Source organism: Balaenoptera physalus (assembly GCF_965194825.1).
Source record: "Balaenoptera physalus genome assembly, chromosome: 16".
In the NCBI taxonomy this organism is placed as follows: Eukaryota; Metazoa; Chordata; class Mammalia; order Artiodactyla; family Balaenopteridae; genus Balaenoptera; species Balaenoptera physalus.
The window spans coordinates 19138162-19161474 of record NC_138898.1 but is presented as its reverse complement, the minus strand read 5'-3'; the positions used below and the strand labels follow the sequence as shown (position 1 = coordinate 19161474).

The 23313-nt window shown below is 43.9% G+C and overlaps 1 long non-coding RNA gene across 2 annotated transcripts in view; it reads right to left on the bottom strand.

Annotated features, from left to right (window-relative positions):
* LOC309645377 overlaps nucleotides 1–23313 on the bottom strand; it is a 74731-nt gene that overhangs the window by 34591 nt on the left and 16827 nt on the right. Inside the window, exons 2-4 of one of the 2 annotated variants that reach the window (XR_014254837.1) lie at nucleotides 21538–21720; nucleotides 6156–19085; nucleotides 482–1905 (exon numbers count right to left, since the gene is read on the bottom strand). This is a non-coding gene — a long non-coding RNA (uncharacterized lncRNA). Of the gene's footprint in view, nucleotides 1–481; nucleotides 1906–6155; nucleotides 19086–21537; nucleotides 21721–23313 lie in introns of those variants that run through there. The other variant, XR_014254836.1, reaches the window with a different exon arrangement.

Sequence of the window (23313 nt, the reverse complement as noted above, 5' to 3'; positions counted from 1 at the left end):
CTGGATACTGAGCCTTAGTACCCTGATCCCTGGTCAAGGCAGAGCAGCCTCTATGGAAATGTGAGCAAGGACAAGCCATGACCCTGGAGCCCCTGCCCAAAGCCTGAGGTCTGAAGCCTGAGGCCCGAAGCCTGAGGTCTGGCAAGTTTCCAGCTCCACACTCACAGCTTCCAGGACAATCTGTTCATTCCACACATGGCAATTGTAATTGCATGATATGTGTGTTTGTGTGACCTTTGAATGTCCCACTACCCTCCTAATCTGTAAGTCCCATAAAAGAAGGGGCCAAGTTCACCCCAGTAATCACTGCACTGAGCACAGCGCCTGGCACAGAGTAGGTGCTCAGAAAAAGACTGTGGAATAAGTAAAAGAATAAATGGATATCTTCCCAGAGAGAATGCGAAACACCTGTAAATTGTTTTACAATTGTTAAGGCATGTTCCACAGGGATCTCATTTCATTCTCCCCATCAACCCACAGAGTAGATACTATTATTATCCCACATCACAGTGTATTCCTTTCCTATCACTGTAGTAATAAATTACTATGAACTTAGTGGCTAAAACAACACAGTTTTATGGTCTTACAGTTCTGGAGATCAGAAGTCCAACACAAGTCCCATGGGCTAAAATCAAGATGTCTGCAGGGCTGCATTCCTTCTGGAGGCCCTGGAGAGAATCCATTTCCTTGCCTTTTCCAGCTTCTAGAAGCTGCCTGCATTCCTTGGCTCATGGCCCACTTGCTCCATCTTCAAAGTGGACAATGTCCCATCACTCTGACTGAATGCCAGGAAGGGTTCTCTGCCTTTAAGGACTCCTGTGATTAGATTGGGACCACCCGGATAATCCAGAATAATCTCCCCGTCTCAAGGTCTATAACCTTAATCATGTCTGCCAAGTCCTTTATTCAATGTGAGGTAACATATTCACAGATTCCAGAGATTAGAGCATCTAATTTCTTTTTTTTTTTTTTTTGGTGGGGTTAAGTATTATCCAGCCTAGCACATACAGATTCAAAATCAGAGATGAATTGACCTCCCCCTCCCAGCGTGTGACTAATGAAGTGGGTTCAAACTCAAGTCTTTGAGGCTATAGAATCTGAGTTCTTTCTCCCCTTGTTGCCAGTGCAAATACCCAGGGTCTCTGGACCACTTTTTAGGAGGCAGAAAGGCAGGACACACCAGCCCAGTCCCCTTAAGAGTAAAAACAGACTTTTATTTATATTTTTTTTAAAAAAGTGCTTGTCTAGACAGTGGGAGAATGTGGGAAAACGTTCTCTTTATTTCCCTTTATTGTCGTTGTTTTAACATAAATACAGTTGATCCTTGAACAAGGTGGGTCCAACAGAGTTGAAAATCCTCAAGTAACTTTGTAATAATTGACCCTCAGTAGCCTCAGTTCCACATCTGGCGATTCAACCAACCTCCAATCAGGTAGTATGTTATTTAGTGGAAAAAATCCACGTGTAAGTGGACCCGCGCAGTTCAAACCTGTGTTGTTCAAGGGTCAACTGTGAATCATTTTCAACCAGAGGGAGAAAGGATTAACCCACCTGATTGGCTGGAGTAGGGGAGTGCGTCTGACATTCCCGTCTCTGGACTTAAGGCTGCTCCTCTCTGCAATTAAAAAAATGGCCAGCAGATGGCGTGCCAGGCTCACAGCAGGCTTCTCACCCCCTGGACCGACCACCCCTTTTCTGGGGGTGCAAAGGCAGCAGGTGTGGAAGAGGTCTTCCCCTTCTCTTCTCCAAAACCAGTGCTAAGAGGAAATGCCCAGAGGGTTCCCAGCAGCTCAAGTCAAGGGCACAAAATCCAGGGACTCACGCAGCTTCAGGGCAGCCAGTTTGGGGACCTGTGCTACCTCCTGCCCCATCCTCTGAGGCAGGTGCAGGGACCAGAATTCAAGCCTGTGAGTTGAATCAGAGGGTCAGTCTTGGCTTCAGGACAGCAGAAAGGAGGAGCAGCTAGTTTACAGGACACTTAAGATGGTCAGGCACCTTACATACTTTTATACACATGTATTATTTCATCTCATCTTTCCTGTGGCCCTATAGGGGACCTGGCATTAAAAATAGTGACTTGTGGGGGGGTGGGATGAATTGGGAGATTGGGATTGACATATATACACTACTATGGATCTCAATAGATAATTAATGAGAACCTACCGTATAGCACAGGGGACTCTACTCAGTGCTCTGTGGTGACCTAAATGGGAAGGAAATCTAAAAAAGAGGGGATATACATATACGTATACATATAACTGATTCACTTTGCTGTACAGCAGAAACTAACACAACATTGTAAAACAAATATACTCCAGTAAAAAAAATTTTTTTTAATGGTGACTTGCTGGGGAGATAGTAGCAATGCCAGTCTCTCCAAATTCCAAAAAAAATAAGCAGGGCAAATTAGCAAAAGCAAAACCCAAGGACAACATTTGTTTCACAGTTAGATGGCAAAGGTATCCCCATGAACACCAAAATAATATGAGTGGAGGAGCTCAACCCCCAGTAGCCACCTGTATGTTATCAGATGCCCTGGGGTTTCCCCCACCCTCACCCCCAGGCTGCTCCTAGCTTGGCCTCCAGCCTTTGGCATCCCATCTGTTGCCAGCAGAGGGAAGCAAGGGGCTGTCTGAGGGGGAAGAAAACCCCCAAAGAGCCAGCAGGTATTCAGTGGAAAGCATGGAGGGACAACTCGAGAAGAGTGACTGAATCTGGGAGGGGTTTTGCCCACTTTCATAGTAAGCGAGGGCAAGAATCCTCAGGAAGGACTACAAACTCTCAAAGATGTTTGGTTCCCTTCCAGGACAAGGTCCCACACTGCAGAGGAAATGCTCTGGAGTGGGATCAAAACGGAGGAGGACTGATGAAGACAATGGAGAGGAAGGAAGATCCAGATCAAAGTGGCGGGAGGAGATGGAGCCGGGGGACCTCAGAAAGCAGGCCACCAAGTCTGTGTGCACCACATGCAGACAAGAGGAGGGGGAGCTCTTGAGGTTAGAAATGCATCCCAAACATCACCTTCAAGTTCCGGAAAACTAATTTCACATAAAAATGAGCAACAGAGAAGTCTGGAGGTCAAATCCCATACATAGTTAATTTAAGCAACAGGAGATTCAGGAGCCAAATAGCATCCCTAGAAATAGGATAAAGCATGCCAGCAAGACATTTCTTCAGGACAGATCGAAACCATAGCCTTCTATTTCAAAATGACCTTAAAGACATTTTTTAAGTATGCAAGATGTGAAAGAACAACATAAGCTACAATTAGAGAACCTTAATTAGAAAACAGAACTCAGGAAAGAATTAGAAATACAAGGGAAAGAAATCATTTTAGAAATGAAGGCTAAAATAGAAGAAACACAAGAGCAAATTAACCCAACCTTAAGATAATGCCTTAAGAGAAAAAGTTGAAAAGGAAGAAATAGTATAAATCAACAAGAAATGAAGACAGAGGTTTTTTTTAATATTCTAGAGAAAATGACATATATTGTAATTAGGCAAAGACGTTTCAACATACAAGTAATAAAAGTCCCCGAAGAAGAAAACCAAAGCAAGAGAACAAATACTAAAAACTATTAATCAAGAAAACTTACCGAAATTTTTAAAAATTAAAATTACAAATTGAAGAAGCACACTGCATACCTGAAAATATCAGCCCAGAATAATCAGACATATTCAAGACATTCTAATAAAATCACTGGACTTCAAGAAAAGAGGAAAAAAATCCTCCAGGCTTCTAGGTAATAATAATAATAATAATAATTGACTTATAAAGAAAAATAAATTAGATTACTATCAGGCTTTTCAAGAATAATGCTTTATGCTAGAAGAAAAAGAAGTCACATACTTACGATATTCAAGAAAGGAAAATGTAAGTTAATAATTGTATGTCCAGCAAAAGTGATTTGTAAGTAAAATGGACTCAGACAAATAATGATTAACATAAAAGAACTCAGGGAATATTGTTCCCATGAGCCTTTCCTGAAGAATCTGCCAGAGAACAGGTTTCAGACAACCAAAATGACTAGAAAGACAGGAAAAAAAGGACTGGTAGTGAACATTAAATATATAGTTACTGGAACAACTAAGACTCAATGGGAACTGAAAAGAGATGGTACCGTGTGTAATGTCTATGTTCTCTGACAATGTATCTACAAGACCACTATTAAAATATGGAGAATGGGAAGAGCATATACCAAGAAAAAAAAATGTTTTTAACTGTTTCCAATAATTATGTTGGTGGTGGTATTCCTGTCAATTTTGAGACTGCTGTGTGTGTAATGTGGGATAAAGCATAAGTAATTATGGAATATTCTAATTCTACCATCCACTATACCCTTGCAAATGTGATTCTCAGCATGGAAGAAAGAAGAGATGTAATACAGAAGCGATTAAGTAAAAATCCTAAATGTGAATTGGAAGTATCAGTTTGAACACAGGGTTCTGTCCTCTGGGATTTTGGCTAAGGAGTGTGCATGATAAAATATATTTCTTTGTAATCAAACTAGTAGCAATGTGTATCCCTAGCACCTGGATAGTGGTCATGAAATACCATTTCCCTTTTCTTTCTTTTTTAAATTTTAAATAAAAGGTCTTCTTGGAGAAAGAAGATGCCAGGTCTGGAGCAGAGAATGTAGTAGATGAATCTGGTGCATCTTGTCATACAGAAAGACGGAACCTCTCAGGGACAACTATGGTTGTATCGAAAAGACTCAAGAGCCAGCTTGAAGAAGCTCTCCCTTGCATGGGACGATGGAACAGGACAAGTTGAGCTTCAAAAAAAATGATACTTGTAAATGATTGTAACCCATCAAATATGCTAAAATCTAAGAGTTCATAATGACATTGAAAAGGAATTAATTGGTCCTCTCCTTCCGAGGATGATAAAGAACCAATTCAGTCTTGAAAACTGATGAATAATGGGAAAGAAGCAAGCATGTGTCCTGCCTTTCCTATATGACCTGTATCACTGAGCAACAAAGAGTAAATGAAAGGAAGCATCCCTTTCTAAAAGTCTCTTTCCAATTGATAAATGAAAAAGAAAGATTGGGATTGGAATGTTGCCACGTGCAACCCCAATGAATTCAGGGACTAACTAAGACCATCGACAGACAGCTGCTAAGACAGAAAGAGAGAACACCCAACATTGTGTGCCGCCAGAGGAAAGCACACAAGCCCCCCAAGGAGCTAGCCAAAGGGATTGAACCCAGGTCTGATCAAGCCTCTGGATCCAGCTGCCAGCTTCCAGGAAGCACAGAGGACCCAGGAACACACTGAACGGTACTGTTCAGGTAAAGTCAGCAAAATCCAGACTGTGGGAAACTCTACAAGGCAAACGGTGTTCCTTCAACAAATAGCTTGTAAGGAAAAGAAAGGGTCCAGGAACATCTCTAGATTAAAGGAGACTCTGAGGATGTATCTTTTTGTTTTTTAAGAGGCAAGTCTAACAATGATATCTAGGGATACACACTTAAGTGCTAAAGTGTTGCAAGAAAATGATTACTGTAAAAGTCATTCGTTGCAGGGGGGTGAGAGGGCTTAGCTTGGAAAGAGGCACCTGGAGAGAGTTGTGGGAGAGGAGTGCTTGCAACGTTCTATTTATTAACTTGGGAAGTAGTTACAAAGATATTTACCATAAGATGACTCATTAAGTCATATATTTATTTTGTGTGGTTTCTGTATCTGTGTTTACTTTACAATAAAGGGTTTAAAAAAAAAAAAGGCTGAAATGAATGAATGAATGAACCACCCTAGGAGGTCTCCCTGTTCTCTTTTGATGGATGACAAAGGGACAACTCAGAGAGGAGCACAAGTTTGCCCAAAGCCACACAGCTGCTAAGCCACCCAGCTGGGCTGAAAACCCAAGTGAGATTCATCTGTTCTTTTGAAAAACAGTTGCTGACACCTGCTGAGTTGGTTGCTGGGCAAACAGCTGAGTTAAAACAGTCTGGCTTCAGATCCACCTGCCCTGCATGGGAGTAATGCAGGGGGTGTGTGTAAGGGACACACGTGGGTCTTGGTACCCAGCTGGGTGTGGTCACAGCACACCCCAGGGCCCCTCCCTTGTGCAGGGCCCACGTGGTGCTCTCAGAAACTGTCCACGCAGCTTTTCTCACCCCAGACTCTGGACATAGAAATGCATTTGATCTCACCTGACCATCTGATGAAGTTTCGCTTCTGTTTCTCAACACCTCCCGGAGTGTTCTGTCCCCTGGAGAAGAGAGAGGGTCTGGGAAAGGGTCCTGGCCTAAAACTAAGAGGCCAGCTTGCACCCCTCCCTTGCTACTCCACCTGGGAGGACGCCAGTGAGTTGGGGCAAATGGGGAGAAGATGGAACTGTGCCGTCAGCTCTGCAGGCTAGAGCCCCTCCCTTATCTGCCTTGGTATCTGTCACCCCAGCACTTGACACTCAGTCTTGTAGAAAGCAGGGGCACGATACATGTTTGTTGAATGAATAAATGAATGAATTTGTTATATCGCTTTTGATCTATTTTACACAGAGTCTAAGGCTCAATCAATGTTTTTAAACTATATCATCCTAGGGACTTCCCTGGTGGTCCTGCAGTTAAGACTCCACACTTCCACTGCAGGGGGCACAGGTTTGATCCCTGGTCCGGGAACTAAGATCTCACACGCCATGCGGCATGGCCAAAAAGAAATTTTTTTAAATAATATTATCCTTAGACCCACAGACATAGAGGACAAACTTACGGTTACCAGGGAGGAAAGGGAGGGATAGATTAGGAGTTTGGGATTGACATAAACACACTGCTATGTATAAAATAGATAACCAATAAAGACCTACTGTATAGCACAGGGAACACTACTCAGTGTTTTGTAATAGCCTATAAGGGAAAAGAATCTGAAAATATACATATATATGTATATATATATATGACTGAATCACTTTGCTGTACACCTGAAACTATCACAACATTGTAAATCAACTATACTTCAATTAAAAATATATATATATGTGTATGTCATCTTTCACTCTAAAATGGGAGTTATGATAATGCCCACCCCTAGGGTCACTGAGAAGACTGAACTAGTTAATAAATGTAAAACCCGGACTTCCCTGGTGGCGCAGTGGTTAAGAATCCACCTGTCAATGCAGGGGACACAGGTTCGAGCCTTGGTCCAGGAAGATCCCACATTCCACGGAGCAACTAACCCTGTGCACCGCAACTACTGAGCCTGCAGTCTAGAGCCCGTGAGCCACAACTACTGAGCCTGCATGCCACAACTACTGAAGCCCGTGCTCCGCAACAAGAGAAGCCACCGCAATGAGAAGCCCGCGCACCACAACGAAGAGTAGCCCCCCCTCGCCGCAACTACAGAAAAGCCCGTGCGCAGTAACAAAGACCCAATGCAGCCAAAAATAAATAAATTAAATATATATATATATATATATATATATAACCCTTAGGTTAGGGTCGGGCACGTAGTGAGCCCTCAATGAGTTATTCCTCTAACTGAGAGAAGTTTGTCTAAGGTTAGGACACAGTCAATGTGAGATTAGGGATCAGTATGGGGCCAGGGTCAGAAGTCAGGGGGCAGAGAGAGCTAGTTTAGCATGGGGTTCCGATTAGAGGAACAGTTTGTGGCCAGTCAGCAGTCAGATTTTTAAATTAACCATCTGTGTGTTTATTTATCCCCCACATTGTTCCAGAAGAACTCAAGGCAGCTCTCAGGAACCCCAACTGCAGAAATCAGGAAAGAGAGATGGAAGCAGGTATGCTCCTGGCCTGGGGCATTCATGCTGATACCCCAGGGCCCTCTCAGCAGAGAACCACGAGTGGGTGACCAAATCCCAGGACTTGCTGGCCGCTCTGAAGTCCACAGTGACAGCCCAGGGTCAAGCAGAACTGACCTCTCAGAGTTCTAGTGAGAAGTCCATGAGTTACCCATCAAAGTACTGGCACATAGTAAGTTCTCAATAAACGTTTACTATTATCATCAGAGAACAGGGCTGAAGTGGACCCAGAGGGCCTGCTTTGAATGTGCAGTGAGCAGTGGGGGGTCGGCATTCTCTCACTGGCCAGACCAGTACAGCCTCTCCCCGTGAGCAGAGCACCGCCCCCCAACCCTGCCAACGAATCAGAGCCAGGAGAAGTGGACGGTCAATAGGATCAGACTGGGACGGCCAAGTCCACTCCATCAGGGCTGCCCTGACCAGCAGCTTCAGGGATGCCTGAAATCCATCGGCTCTGACCTCCTCCTCTCCTTGGAACGTGCCTGGATGGGTCCTGCCAGCTCTGGACTCTGCCAGACCACACCCCAGCCCCAGGACACCCCTTTTCTTTATGTTGTTGAATATATTTGGCCAGACAAGGAAAAGTCCACAGGGCATGCATATTTCAAATGCTGTGTGTGTGTGTGTGTGTGTGTGTGTGTGTGTGTGTGTGTGTATTGGGGGGTTGTATCAGTTTCCTGTTGCTACTATAACAACTTAACCACTTGAACAATACATAGTATCTTAATCCTGCAAGTCAGACCTGGACTAAAATCAAGGTGTCAGCAGAACTCTGCCCCTCCTGGAGGCTCCAGGGTAGAATCTCTTCCTTGCCTCTTTCAGCCTCTAGTAGCTTCTTGCATTCCATGGCTCATAGCCCTCATCCATCTTTAAGCCAGCAACTGTATCACACGGTTTTGCTTCCCGTCCTCACATCTTCTCTGACTTTGACCCTGCCTCCCTCTTATACGACCCTGTGATTTCACTAAGCTCACCTGGATAATCCCAGCTAATCTCCCAATCTCAAGATCCTTAACTTAATCACATCTGCAAAATCTCTTTTGCATGAGAGATAACATATTCGCAGGTTTCGGGGTTTAGGACAGGGACATCTTGGTGGGGGACATTATTCTGCCTAGCCCAGGGGCTTAGTGTTGTACTCCTAGGATGCTGTGACTCCTCTGCCCTCTGTTCTACCCACTGAGGGGACTTTGGAACCAAGAAAACAGCCCCTCTTCTCAGTCCAAAGAAATGTTGGTAAAATGTCCCGTCAGAAGACAAAGAAGTGAAGCATCCCTCTGGATCCTTCTAGAGATTGGACAAGAAATTAAGCTCACCTCCCTGGGGTCCCAACATATACCTGTGATACCAGCCAAGGGGACAGCCAAGAGTAAGGGACAGTGGCCAGTATCAAGCTTCTCCTGCTGGAGAAATCCAGGCCGGGAAAGACTTCACCTCACTTCGAGCTCACTTATGATTAGAAAGATCATTTCGTTACCAAATGAAATGGACAAAGAAGCAATGGCCCAGGGACCAATTTGAAAGCTGCCTTCCAGCTCGCAGAAAGTATAAACCAGACCAAAACAAAAAAGTCCCTAGAGTGCCCAGGGTCCCAGATTTGCGTTCCCCGCCCCTCCACCGCAACGTTATCTGACTTGCTGGCTCTGGGTCTGGGTTCCGAGTCATGGAGACGGTGCAGGAAGGACGAGGCGGAGGTGCTCCGGAGAGCTTCCAGCCCCAATCTGCACAAGCTGCCACAGCTTGGACCCATCAAGCATCCCTCCTGTAAAAATGGTTCTTTTAGCTGAAAGTCATAAATCTCCTCTTGTTTTGGTGACAGCTTGATTTTGCCTTTGCTTGCAAGAGACACACACATAGGAAGCAGTCAACCTTCACAGTCAGAAGGGGGAAGTCGGTCAAATGCCAAGATCAGAACCTGGTCTGTTAATTCTCAGGCAGGAGTGTGGAGAGGAGACCCTGCTGGGACCACGCAAACCCAGGGCACCACCAGGTGTCTTGCCTGGGAAGTCTCCTGTCTCTACCTGGAGCCTTTGCACTTTTCTGCTCCTAATGGACTTGGCTGGTCCCAGCATTTAACTCTCAAAGGCAACCTTGTTACTCTCATGTCCGTGTTCCAGAGGTGGCCACCTCACCGTATTCCTCAAGAACTGACAATTCAAGAGTAAAAAGGTAAAAAAAAAAAAAAAAAAAAAAAAAAAACCCAATTAGAAAGGTAAAGAGATAGGGACAGAGGGGAAATGGGAGAAGGAAAGCTGAGAGCAGCCAGAGGTGAGATTAGTGCAGACTGCAGAGCTCAGAGTCCTAGGCACAGATATGACTCAGCTTCTTAGCAACCATTGTGAAAAGGGAAACAAAGTCCATCATGTGTCATAAGGCCTGTCAGCTAAAAGCAAAGTCATTTCCCCCCCACAGAAAATGCCTATTCCTAGTACTAAGATGTGGAAGAAATTTATTCTGAGGTTCCCATGGAGAAGCCACCATAGACGGAACGAAGGAATACTGTCCTCAGCAAGATCCTGACCATAAATCCAGCAACCAGTTTCCTAGGGCTGTTTCTTATAACCCTTCTTGATGAAGGCCCAGAGTATAAGGCTGAAGGCCTACAAAATACCTGTTCAGATAAGGGTTACTAAGCATAAACAGTTAAGTGATGGAAGTGGTCCATTGTGAGTGTATGTGTTTGACAGATGTGTACATTTTTGCCTCTTTGCTTCCTACAAGTCGGCAGCTGGATCCAGAGGCTTGATCAGGTTTGAGTTCAATCCCTTTAGCTAGATTCTCAATGGGTTTGTGAAAGGCTAAACACCGGTGAGTATGAACTATCAACAAATACACACAGAAATATGGATGAATTTCACCAACACAACATTGAGCAAACGAAACCAGACACCAAAATGTGTACACAGTATAATTTCAAATACAGTTGACCCTTGAACAACGCAGAGGTTAGGGACGCCAACCCCCAGGCAGTCAAAAATCCTTGTACTGCTGTCTCTGCCTTGAAGACAAAGGAATTGATAAAGGACTCGCTCAAGGGCAGGAAACTGAAAGTGTTTAGATAGAATCAGGACTCAAGGCCTAGTTTTTTTATTCCACGTACTGTGATCTCTAATGGAACACAAACTTTTCCCCACACTTCATTAATTTAAAGATCTGTAAAATGAAAATACAGGTACCATATTTATTGAAAAAAATCCACATATAGGTGGACCCGAGCAGTTCAAACCTGTGTTGTTCAAGGGTCAACTGTATACAGAAGTATAAATACAGATAAAACTAACATATGCTGCTGAGAGTCAGGGTACTGGTTAACCTTGGGAGGTTGTGGGGAATTCCCCAGCTGTCCAATGGTTAAGACTCCACGCTTTCACCGTCTTGGGCTTGGGTTTAATCCCTGGTCGGGGTACTAAGATCCTACAAGCTGCGTGGCACAGCCAAAAACAAACAAACAAACAAACCTTGAGAGGTTGTGGTTGGAAGGGCAAGAGGGCTTCTGGGATGCTGGCAATGAGTGTTGATTACATGGATGTGTTTCGTCTGTGAAAAATTCTTGTGGTACGGGCACTTTTCTGAATGTATGTTACACTTCAATAAAAAGTTTTTAAGTGGTATCAGGTCATCATCGTATGAATTTTAAATTAGGGGTACTGTTTGGGGGGACAGGGCTTCAGGCTGTGATCACAGTTAGAACTCATTCCAGGACTGGAATGTGGGCTCAGCTGGGATACGTGTCACTGTGGACACAGGGTCAAGACCCAGCTGTGGCTAGATCAGGACTGATCCTGGCATGAGGGCTCAGTCCCTCAAAGTCTTCAGCTTGACCACTGCCTTTCCAGGGTCTGACCACTTGATGTCTCCACTCGACAAATTGCTAAGTGAGGAGAAGGCTGGATAGAGTCGTTTGGACCCATGATGTCCCTGAGCTGGATTTAGGTTGGGAATGAGTAGAAAATGACAGAGGATGAATCCGAGTGGACCAGAGATGGCTCATCTGGGGCTGAGGGACAGGCCCTGTGGAACAGTGGGCAGCAGAGGGGACCACAGAGGGAAGGCCAGCTCGGAAGCCCCCAGCTTTGTCCTCTATTCAGTCAGTAAGTATTATTTCCTTCCTTCCTTCCTTCCTTCTCTCCTTCCTTCCTACCTTTCTTCCATGTTTAATGAGCTCCTGCTCTGGACCAGGCACTGAGGACACAAGGGGGGCAGATGGGCCACATTCCCTGTCTTCACGGAGCTCACATCACCCTCACACCTCCTGTCCCCCTGCCCAGCATCCACTGCTCCCACTAAAGCCCAGAAGAACCGCTGATATTAGAATCCACCTCCCAACCAGTTCCTCAGCCAGGACCCCCCTTCTTGTTTGTCCGTCTTTCCCACCAGGATGGATATCCAAAGGGCAGGGGCCTCATCTGTCTTCCAGACCCTCATGTTCTCTGGTCCTGGCCCAGAGTAGATGACCAATAAATATTTGTTGAATGGAAGTGGGAGAGCAATGAGGTGGTCACATCATCCCTTCAGAACCAAGCAGAGCAGGGGTGCTTTCTCTGAGTCTGGGGCATGAGGCTCCCAGACCTTGCAATTCTGGAAGAAGCCTCTGACAAGGCTTTCTGTGGGGTGGACGTGGGCACGTGAGTAGGTCTGAGAGCTGGAGGTTTCAGGGCCAGGAGGGCTGCAGGGGAACAGAGAACCAGAACGGTGCTGTCAGTCCAGCTCCCGGAGCCGGGTGCAGTTCCACTTCCCCTTTTTCAAAAGCAAACACAGGGGGAAGGAAGGGGCTGGCTTCCACACCACCCTTTGATAGGCCCAGGTACCTGGCTACAGGAGCAGGAAATATGAGCCAGCAGAGATTAAGTAGGAAGCAGCTGGGGGTGTGCCCTGCCTGCCTCCATCTCCACGCAGTACCCCAGCCACCTCCACCCAGCCTTGGCAGAGGATGAAGGGTAAGTGGACCAGCTGGGTTGGGACCTGCTAGGGTCGTGAGAAAGAGACTTGGGGAATGAGGCAGGGCATAACTTTGGGGAAGCAGGCTGGAGGGAAAGGGATGAAGAGCGGGAGCTGCAAGCAGATGTTCCCCGGAAGAGGGAGGAGGCTGCGGGAGACTGAGACACAGATTTGGATGGTCATGTGGATCTGGACGGTTCCCCTGGACCTTCAGAGAACCAGTGTTGGACCATTTCCCGTGGCATCAGAGATGGGGGTACTAGGATGGGACCTTCAGCACCAGGCTCTACTGCCCCACACACATCCAAATAACATTTCCACGTTGGCTGTTCCATTGGAGTCTAGAGTAGATCAGCACTGTCCAATAGAACTTTCTGCAGTGAAGGAAATGTTCTATAGCTTCTGTAGGTTTTCCAATATGGCAGCCACTACAATATGGCAGCAGCTACCATATTGCACAACACAGCTCCAGGCTCACATGTAAGGTGGACAAAGCCACTTCCCACTATTTCTTTTTTCCCCCCCTCCCTCTCGTTCCATTCTCTCACATCCTACTCTTCTTCTTACGCCTCAAGCTATCAGTCAATAACGACGTGGTAATGCGTATGAATTTCACAGGCCATAAACTCGGGTAAAGCAAATATATAAAATAATTTATTTTTCTATCATTGAGTGTAACATCTGTCTCAAGTACCCATCCTGTAGCAGAGATTTACTCTCAATAAATTCAGGTTAAATGCAGTCCAGTGAAGATTTCCTCCTTCTTTTCCCACAGAATACATCTAAGTCCATATCCTATTTATTTAATCTTTTCTTTTATCTCCAAACTTCATCTCTGGATTCTACTATTTCTACCCCTCCTGCAGGGGCAAGTGAAGCAGGCATAGAATTCCTTCTCAAAGACTCATCCCAGCATCTAATGCCAATGTCCCCCCGCCCACATACTCCTGTGCTTCCCACCCTTTGTTAACATTTATTGAACACCTCCTATGTACCAGGCATATTTTTTTTAATAATTTTTTTTAAATTTTTAGTTATTTTTTGGCCTTGTTGTGTCTTTGTTGCGGTGTGCGGGCTTCTCGTTGAGGTGGCTTGTCTTGTTGTGGAGCATGCGCTCTAGGTGCATGGGCTTCAGTAGTTGCAGCACGCAGGCTCAGTAGTTGCGGCATGCGAGCTCTAGAACGCAGGCTCAGTAGTTGTGGTGCACGGACTTTGTTACTCCGCAGCATGTGGGATCTTCCCGGACCAGGGCTTGAACCCATGTCCCCTGCATTGGCAGGCTGGTTCTTAACCACTGCACCACCAGGGAAGTCCCCTATTCTAAGCACTTTAAAACCATTCACCCGTTTAGTCTTCCCAATAACTCTCTGAGGCAAATATTGTTAATATTCTCATTTTGCAGATTAGAAACAGAGGCACAGAGAGGTCCTCTGAAAAAGCTCACACAGAAAGTATTCTTGGGCTAGGACTTCAAAAACCAGTATTACATATGCATCACCCAGCAATCCTACTTCTAAGAACCCATCCCAAAAATAGGCTGCCAAAATCCTGAGAGTAATTATGCACAAGACCTTTTGTTATCATATTCTTTGTAATAGCAAATGGCTAGAAGCTATCCAAATGTCCATCAACAGGGAATTAAATGAATAAATCGTGGTACTTTACATGATGGAGTACTATGCAGCTGTGAAAATGGAACAAGTGCTATCTCTACACATTTTAATAGGGTGAATTTCAGAACATATCATTAAAGTTATGCAGACATATTGTTAAAGACAGCAAAAACTTCAGAACATATATACTGAAAGAAGTATATATGGTATGCTACCACTTATGTAAGAAAGAGGGGATATAAATATATATACATATATATGCTTATACTTTTTAAAATTAAAGAAGAGGAAATTCCCTGACAGTCCAGTGGTTAGGACTCTGCTTTCACTGCTGTGGGCCCCGGTTCAATCCCTGGTTGGGGAACTAAGATCCCGCAAGCCATGCGGTGCAGCCAAAATAATTAATTAATTAATTAAAATAATAAAATTAAAGAAGAAAACAAAAAAATCTTTAAAAAATTATTACCTCTCGAAAGAAATGTATATGGTATGCTACCAGTTATGTAAGAAAGAGGGGATATAAATATATGTACACATACATATATGCTTATACTTTTTAAAATTAAAGAAGAAAACAAAACAATTTTTAAAAATGATTACCTATGGGAGAGGGAGAGACCAGAGTGAAGGGAACAGGGATAGAATCTAGACTTACCTGAATATACTTTATTTTGAAGATTTGGCTGTGGAATGGTATCATTGTTCTACATAATTATTAAAGCAAAATTGAATTTCAAATAAAGTAATCCCTAAAACTTGGAAATAAAATGAAAGAAATGCATCAAACTACAAATTAAATTGATAGAGTAACCACTCAGAGAAGAATTATTTCAAATAATTTTGATACAGTAATCTGTGCATTCTTAGATTGTACATAAATCTAGTGTTATTGCCATTAGAAACCAACACTCTCAGCATAAGAGAAAAAAGATACAAATATAAAATCAAAAAAGTTAAGCAAAATCTCTATAATCTGGGGCTTCCCTGGTGGCGCAGTGGTTAAGAATCCACCTGCCAATGCAGGGGACACAGGTTCAAGCCCTGGTCCGGGAAGATCCCACACGCCCCAGAGCAACTAAGCCCGTGCGCCACAACTACTGAGCCTGCGCTCTATAGCCCGCGAGCCACAACTACTGAGTCCGCATGCCTAGAGCCCGTGCTCTGCAGCAAGAGAAGCCACCGCAATGAGAAGCCCGTGCACTGCAATGAAGAGTAGCCCCCACTCACCACAACTAGAGGAAGCCCACGTGCAGCAACGAAGACCCAACGCAGCCAAAAAAAAAAAAAAAATCTCTGTAATCTAAATTAAATTTTAAATTATCAATGTGAACTCAAGACCTCTTAAAATTTTTTATCTCTATCCACTGAAAAGACCTGGAAACAATTACCAATGCAGTAGTTATGAGCACCCTTAGAGAAAAGATTGTGAAAGATCTAAACATCATTTCCCAAGAACCAGAGGTCCTTGGAGAAATGGCCAATTCAAGGTCTGGGGCAAAAAAATGTACAAGATGAACTTGGAACATCTTGCCATTCTAGAAAGCAAGTAAGCTACAAGGTTATGTCAAAAGGACTCAGAAGTCAATCTGAAGAGGCTCTAGCTGGCCAAAGATAAGACACTTTGAGCATCAATAAGGTTTAAAATCAAACAGGTTTAAAATCCATAAGTTCATAATGATACTCAAAAAAAAGAAGAAGAAGAAAAAGAAAAAGAAAATCTTATTGCATTCCCTTTGAGCATGTTAGGGAAGCAACTCAACATTTTGGAAATTGGTAAATAAAGGGAAAGAATCAAGCATTTTTTTTCTACTTTTCCTATATGAACTGAATCTCATTGTAACCAGCTAATTGATTAGAGGAAATTTCTCTTGATAGACATATTTCTCCTAATAAGTGAAAAAATTTTTTAAGAATTAGAATTTTGCATTTTGGGTTTTGCAAGCTTTAACAAAACAATGGGTTTAGGCCATGATCATTAATGGCTAGGAATTTCACTAAAAGAGAGACAAATACATACAACTTCCTAGTGGAGGTGTACAACATCACCTGTGAAGTATTCTTGCTAAAAAACCATTTAACCTGACTCTACTAAGATACTAGTCACATGAAATAAAGGGGTCAGCAGATATGTGAAACAACACCACAGGGATGCAATCAGCCAAATCCAGACTGCAGGAAACTCTACAAGACAAATACCACATTTCTTCAATAAATAAATTGAAGGCAGAGAAGGGGGGAAATCTCTCCAAGTCCTGTCTATTCCACTTCCCACACTTACAAAAAAAGAGAGAGATGGTGGAAGAACCTATATATTAAAAGAGACTTAAGAGATATATCAATCAACGCAATATGTAGACCTTGTTTGGATCTTGATTCAAACACATTATACATTTTAAAAATATACAACAATTGGGCATATTTGAACACTGATGGGATATTTGACAACATTATGAATTCGTTGTTGACTTTGTAGGTGTAATAATGGTATTGTGGTTACATGTTGAAAGTTCTTATCTTTTAGAGAGACACGGGGAAATGTTTACAGATGAAATGATATGGTGTGTGATATTTGCATCAAACTCATACAGTGGAGGGGCTTCCCTGTTGGCACAGTGGTTAAGAATCTGTCTGCCAATGCAGGGGACATGGGTTCGAGCCCTGGTCCGGCAAAGCAACTAAGCCTGTGCGCCACAACTACTGAGCCTGCGCTCTAGAGCCTGCGAGCCACAACTACTGAGCCCAAGTGCCACAACTACTGAAGCCCACACGTCTAGAGCCCTAGAGAAAGTCTGCACGCAGCAGTGAAGACCCAACGCAGCCAAAAATAAGTAAGTAAATAAATAAATAAACAAATAAAACTCATACAATGGAGGAGGGGGTAGATGGGCACATAGTTAAGTTCATCCATGAGTTAATAACTGTTGAAGCTAGTTGATGGGTATGTGGAGGCTCATTATATTATTCTCTCTGTTTTTGTATACACTTAAAATTTTTTATTATAAAAAATTTTTAAATAAAAAAATTTAAGGGAAAAAGCTCACACTGATTGCTTTCTATTCTTTCTGTATTTCTGCTATAAAAACCACCTCTGAGGCCAAAGGTACTAGTCTGAACCTGAAAAGATGATGGGATACAAGGCTGTACAAAAAAAAAAAAAAAAAGACATACATTGATTAATACTTCAAACTATTTTTTAAATTGAGGTGAAGTTCACATAATATAAAATGAGCTACTTTAAAGTATACAGTTCACTGGCATTTAGTACATTCACCGTGCTGTACAATCACCATCTCTGTCAAGCTCCAAAACATTTGCATCCCCCCCCCAAAAGGAAACCCCATACTCATTAAGCAGTCATTCCTCATCCCCCAGCCCCTGGCAACCACCTGTCTGTTTTCAGTCTCTATGAATTTACCTATTCTGGATACTTCATATAAATGAAATCAGAGACTATGTGACCTTTTATTTCAAACTATGTTCAACCACACATGTACTAAGCTCTATTATGTACCAGGCACGAGCTCAGCACTAGAGATAAGATGGTGAAGACAGGCACATGATCCAGACCTTCCTGGGGCTTCAGAGACCATTATGCAAATAAATACAAACAATTAACTAATTACAGGAGGATTTATTTTTATAAATTTATTTATTTTTGGCTGCATTGGGTCTTCGTTGCTGCACGCGGGCTCTCTCTAGTTGCGGCGAGCAGGGGCTGCTCTTTGTTGAGGTGTGCGGGCTTCTTATTGCAGTGGCTTCTCTTGTTGCGGAGCACGGGCTCCAGGCACACGGGCTTCAGTAGTTGTGGCATGTGGCCAAAGTAGTTGTGGCTTGCGGGCTCTAGAGCACAGGCTCAGTAGTTGTGGCTCAAGGGCTTAGTTGCTCCATGGCTTAGTTGCTCCATGGCATGTGGGATCTTCCCAGACCAGGGCTTGAACCCGTGTCCCCTGCATTGGTAGGCGGATTCTTAACCACTGCGCCACTAGGGAAGTCCCAACTACCTAATTACAAATGTGCAAATGCTGCAGAGTTGAAGAACAGAATCTACAGGGAAGGTAAAACAAAGGCGGGGGGGGGGGGTGCAGATTTAATCTGCTGATGACGGAAGGCTTCTCTGAAGAGGTGACATTTAAACTGAGCCCTAGGGACTTCCCTGGCTGTCCAATGGTCAGGACTCGGCACTTTCACTGCTGAGGGCCTGGGTTCAATCCCTGGTCAGGTAACTAAGATTCCACAAGCCGCTTGGCATGGCCAAAAAAAAAAAAGTTAATTTAAAAAAAAAAAACAAAAAAAACCTGAGCCCTAAAGAATGACTAGGGGGGGAGCCAGGGGAGGAAGGATGGACAAACCTTCCTGGCCAGGTCAGAGGGCAGGCATTGGAAGCTCTAAACAGAGGAGTCATGAAACTTGATTTGTTTGTTTTTGTTTTTGTTGGATTTTTTATTAACTGAAGCCCATAGTTTACATTAGGGTTCACTCTTTGTGTTGTATAGTTCATTGGGTTTTGACAAATGTCTAGCTACGAGAGTTCACCATTAGAGTATCATACAGAATAGTTTCACTGCCCTAAAAATATCCTGTGTTTGACCTATTCTTTCCTCTCCTATTCCTCCCTGCCCCCAATTGATCTTTATACCCACCTTAACGGTTTTGCCTTTTCCAGAAGCTCATATTGTTGGAATCATATAGTATGTAGCCTCTTCAGACTGGCTTCTTTCACTTAGCAATATGCATTTAAGGTTCCTCCATGTTTTTTCATGGCTTGATAGGTCATTCTTTTGTGTGGGGGGGGGGGGGGAGTAAAATATACATAACATAAGATTTACCATTTTAAACATTTCTAAGTATATAGTTCAGTGGAATTAAGTATGTTCACACTGCTGTGCAATCATCATCACCAACCAACCCAAAACTTAGCTCCTTCATTATTGCTGAATAATATTCCATTGTATGGATGTACCACAGTTTGTTTATCCAATCACTTATAGAGAGATGATTTGTTTTTAAGTAAGACCACTGACTTCCATGTAGAGGACTGATTGGAGAAGGACTAAGAATGCAGGCAGGGAAGCTGGGGAGGTGGCTGAAGGCGTAGTCCAAGCAAGAGATGATAGCGGCTTCAACTGGGGTGATCTCAGCAGAGGTGGAGAGAAGTGGACAAATATGAGATGATGAGAGGGTGAAATTGTCAGGACTTGAGGACAGATTGGATGTGAGGGTTCAGGGAGAGGGAAGAGTTAAGGATGAGGTCCAGCCTTGCAGCCTGGGGGACTGGGTGGGTAGGTGGTGGTGTCATTGACTGAGATGAGGAAATGAAAAAGGAAAGATGGATTTGGGAGAAGACCACAGGTTCAGCTATGGATCTGATGTTTTGGATTTAAAGTATCTGAGAGACGTCCAAGTGGAAATGTGAAGTGACCCATTGATTTTGGGGCTCAGACTCCTTTCCCCTTTCTTATCAAACAATCTATCCCACTGGCCTTAATTCTATTCCTGAACAGGCCAAGTTTCCTCCAGCCTCAGGACCATGGCATTGCTGTTCCCTTTGCCCAGAATACTTCCCCTGAGATGGCTACATAGCTAGCTCCTTCTTAACACTCAGATCTCAGGTCAAATAGCATCCAGTCAGAGAATCCTTCCTTGGACCCAAGCTAAAGTCAGCATAAGGAGTGAGTTAGAGATCCACCTGGGCCAGATTTTGCTGCAATGATGCTGCATAAAAAACAACTTCCTGGGCTTCCCTGGTGGCGCAGTGGTTGAGGGTCTGCCTGCCAATGCAGGGGACACGGGTTCGAGCCCTGGTCTGGGAGGATCCCACATGCCGCAGAGCAGCTGGGCCCGTGAGCCACAATTGCTGAGCCTGCGTGTCTGGAGCCTGTGCTCCGCGACAGGAGAGGCTGCGACAGTGAGAGGCCTGCGCACCGCGATGAAGAGTGGCCCCCGCTTGCCACAACTAGAGAAAGCCCTCGCACAGAAACGAGGACCCAACACAGCCAAAAATAAAATAAATAAATAAAATTAAAAAAAAAAAAACAACTTCCTTCTTGTGGTGTTGATTTTGAAATGTAGAGAAATATCGAATTAGTATGTTGTGTAACAGGAACCGACATAGTGTTGTAGGTCAATTATACTTTGAAATCAAACAGACCCAGCAATCCCACTTCCAGGCATATACTCAGAGAAAACCATAATTCAAAAAGACACATGCACCCCAATGTTCATTGCAGCACTATTTACAATAGCCAGGACATGGAAGCAACCTAAATGCCCATCAACAGAGGACTGGATAAAGAAGATGTGGTACATATATACAATGGAATATTACTCAGCCATAAAAAGGAACGAAATTAGGTCATTTGTAGAGACATGGATGGACCTAGAGACTGTCATACTGAGTGAAGTAAGTCAGAAAGAGAAAAACAAATATCGTATATTAACTCATATATGTGGAATCTAGAAAAATGGTACAGATGATCTTATCTGCAAAGCAGAAATAGAGACACAGAGATAGAGAACAAATGTATGGATGCCAAGGGGGAAAGGGGGAGGGGATGAATTGGGAGATTGGGATTGACACATATACACTATTGATATTATGTATAAAATAGATAACTAATGAGAACCTACTATACAGTACAGGGAACGCTACTCAGGGCTCTGTGGTGACCTAAATGAGAAGGAAATCCAAAAAAGAGGGGATATATGTATACGTATTGCTGATTCACTTTGCTGTACAGTAAAAACTAACACAACATTGTAAAGCAACTATACTCCAATAAAAATTAATTTAAAAACAAAAACAAACAAACAAACAAATTCATAGAAAAAGAGATCAGATTTGTGGTTACCAGAGGCAGGGGTGAGGGAATTGGATGAAGGCAGTCAAAAGGTACAAACTTCCAGTTACAAGATAAATAAGTACTAGGGATATCATGTACAACATGATAAATACAATGAACACTGCTGGATGTTACATATGGAAGCTGTTGAGAGAGTAAATCCCAAGCGTTCTCATCATAAGGAAAGATATTTTTTTCCACTTCTTTAATTTTGTATCTATATGAGATGATGGATATTTACTAAACTTATTGCGGTTATCGTTTCATGATGTATGTAAGTCAAATCATTATGTTGTACACCTTAAACTTATACAGTGCTGTATGTCAATTATATGTCAGTAAAGCTGGAAGAAGAAAAAAGAACAGCTTCCACAAACTGAGTACTTACAAAAGTAAACATTTATTTCTCACCCAGGGGTCTGTGGGTCAGCTGGGGTTCATCAGGGCTCTCCTGGGCTGGGCTCCAGGCTGTGGGGTGAGTGCAGAGCTTCCCTACGTATTTTCTCATTCTGAGTCCAGAATAAAGCAGCCCCCACTGTCTGGGACTCACGGTTCTCATGACCGATGACAGCTGCTCAAGAAGGGGGAATGGAGACACTGGGTATCTTGGAGCTGGCCCCTGTCACTTCCACACATATTCTTTTGGCCAAAGCAAGTCACATGGCTAATTTCAATATCAAGAGAGTGAGGAACTGTATTCCTCCCATGGTGAGGAGGGCTGGGGGAAGTAAATATTTGCTGAACAATAATACAATCTACCACCAGACCCAACTCTTTTCTTCCTAGATGGCCATGTTTATTGAGTAATCTTCCCACACTCTTACGAAATACCACCTTCTATGAATGAATGGATGGATGGATGGCGGAACGTGCCTTTCAAGGCAGGAAGATTCTCCTCACTCTTCCGATGAGAAACCTGAGGCTCAGAGAAGAGAAGCAGCTTGCCCAAGATCACAGAAACCACACATGGCCAGCCCACCCTGGCTGGCACCTTCAGCTCAGTTCCCTAGACACGGTGAGGGAGTGAGGGGGGAAAATGCTATTCTCTGGGCAGCAGGGCCACAGCTCCCATTCTGGCCTCTCACTAAGGCTTGGCGGACTTGCACATAATCGAGGACAAGTACACAACGGGGTCTCCTTGCTGAAATTCAATCTCAGGTCTCACTCCAAAGCCAGGTGGGACCTTGACTCATCATTTCGGGGTCTCAGAGTCCTGAAGGCTAAGTGTATGCTGGGGGAACGAGTCATCGGTGGCTTTAACTGCTGATTAAGTGTTCTGTGAAATTCTGCACCCCATCCCAACAATGCCCACCCTTAAGGTACAGACAGTCATCTGGATTTCTGAGGGGACCCTGCAGCATCTACCACGGAGAGGGACGAACAGTGGCGTTCAAACACTAGGCACAGGAAAAATCTGGAAGGGCATGTCTCAGATAAACAGTGGGTGCCTCAGAAAAACAGTGAGCACTTCTTTCAAAGCAGGATTACTCAGGACTTTGGCCCTCGGCTTTATATCTGTATGTAATGTTTGAACAGTTCACAATGAACATATAAGTTGCTTCTGCAATAAGAGAGGAAAAAGCCGTCTGGAAATATTTTCAAGTTCATACTAGCGTGCAAAAAGCAACCCCTTTCAGGGTGGTTGGGAAATTCCCGAAAGTTGTCCTTCAGAATCCTCCTCCCACACATTGTCAGAAGCCTGTTTTCAGAAACACTGTGTCAATTCCCAACCACTCCTGTAGTCAGCAAGCCAGCGAGCACCTACCACACACCAAGGGCTGAGTGAGCCACCAGGGGGACGGGTGACAGGCTGGGGAACAGGTGGGGCCAGAGTCAATGAGGTCTGCCTCCATACACAGCTGACACAGATGGAACCGGCCCCTGGGACAGACATTGTGCTAAGTGTTCCACATGGATTATCACGTTTAATCTGCACGACATGTCTATGCGGTCAGAGCTATTATTATCATGTTTTATAGCTGTGGAAACTGCAGTGCAGAGAAGCGAAGGAACTTGCCCAAAGTCACATAACTAGCAGATGGCGGAACTGACATTCAATTCCAGAGTCTGTGCTCTTAACCACTACCCGACATTGCCTCCCCGTAGGAACCTGCCTGAATTCCACAGGCAGGAAGTTGCAGAGTCAGAATTTAAACCAAGCGAG